Source organism: Podarcis bocagei (assembly GCF_964188305.1).
Source record: "Podarcis bocagei genome assembly, chromosome: Z".
Lineage (NCBI taxonomy): Eukaryota > Metazoa > Chordata > Lepidosauria > Squamata > Lacertidae > Podarcis > Podarcis bocagei.
The window spans coordinates 3,885,621-3,886,891 of record NC_138140.1 but is presented as its reverse complement, the minus strand read 5'-3'; positions in this window follow the sequence as shown (position 1 = coordinate 3,886,891).

The following is a 1,271-nucleotide window of genomic DNA, read 5'->3' as shown; positions in this document are numbered from 1 at the left end:
TTTGCATAATTTCTTCTTTTATTCCCCCTACCCCTTGGAACATTGAGTCAGGGTGGGATTTACCAGTTTTATCACTGGAGTGGACTGCGTACCACTCTTGAGTGATGGGGCGGAGGTCCAAAGTTCGCTTGCTCTCGCCTGTTCCTTTCAGCTGCCTCGGAGCAAGTTCCCACTCAGAAAAGCCCAGCTATTAACCCTTCTTTTGAGTAATACAGCTGGCTTAGGGCTCCCCCTAGGACAGGGATGGGAATCCTCAGTCCCAAAAGCCTCTTGGGCCTCTTTATCTGTCCCTTGAACCTCTTCAGACCACTCTCGCTTCACCACCCTTGCTTTGCAGCTTCCTTTTGTGTTTTTGCCTGGCTGGAATGTGCCCTTGAACCTGTGGCAATGCTTCTTTCTTGTCTAGGCTGTGGGTCGAGTCATAGGCAATGTCTTCCCATGTCTTTTCTGGGTAAGTCAAGCACAGGCAATAAAACGGGTTAGGGTGAGGAATAGGAATTGACGACTCGGGCCCAAACTGGGTCCAAAGCGCTCCAGATATTGCTGGTCACCCAACTCCCATTTTCCCTGTCCACTGGGTGCCACCGGAGACATCTCCCTGGGTTCCTGGGAGGATAAGATGGGGTGTGTAAACTCGGTCCTGGTATTCAGCCTTGAGCTCCTTGGATGAGAACTGGGCCACAGGGCCACTACAGATGTTGTATTTTTTTCTTGTGTGTTCCTGATTATTTGTGCCCATGACACTATGAGGGTGGTTATATACATAAGCCCATTTTCAAGGCTGTTTACACCTGCAAATGTTTCAGGGTGGACATACAGTTTTGCTTCCAGTCAGTGCACATCATGTAGCTTCCTGCTGAAAAACTGCAACCTCTTATACCACAAATGTTCCAAAGTTGGTGTTTTTGTCCTGCTTTTGTTATGCTGCAGTGCAAAGGGGGCCCTCTGGACTGCAATAATGCAAAAACATCTCATAGGCTTTGCAGGACAACTAACAAGGTGGAATGATGTGTGAACAGTCTAGTATAATTCCACCATTACAGTGGTACCTCGGGTTAAGAACTTAATTTGTTCTGGAGGTTCGTTCTTAACCTGAAACTGTTCTTAACCCGAGGTACCACTTTAGCTAATGGAGCTTCCTGTGCCGCTGCCATGCAATTTCTGTTCTCATCCTGAAGCAAAGTTCTTAACCCAAGGTACTATTTCTGGGTTAGCGGAGTCTGTATCCTGAAGCATCTGTAACCCGAGGTACCACTGCAATGCACTTTTGT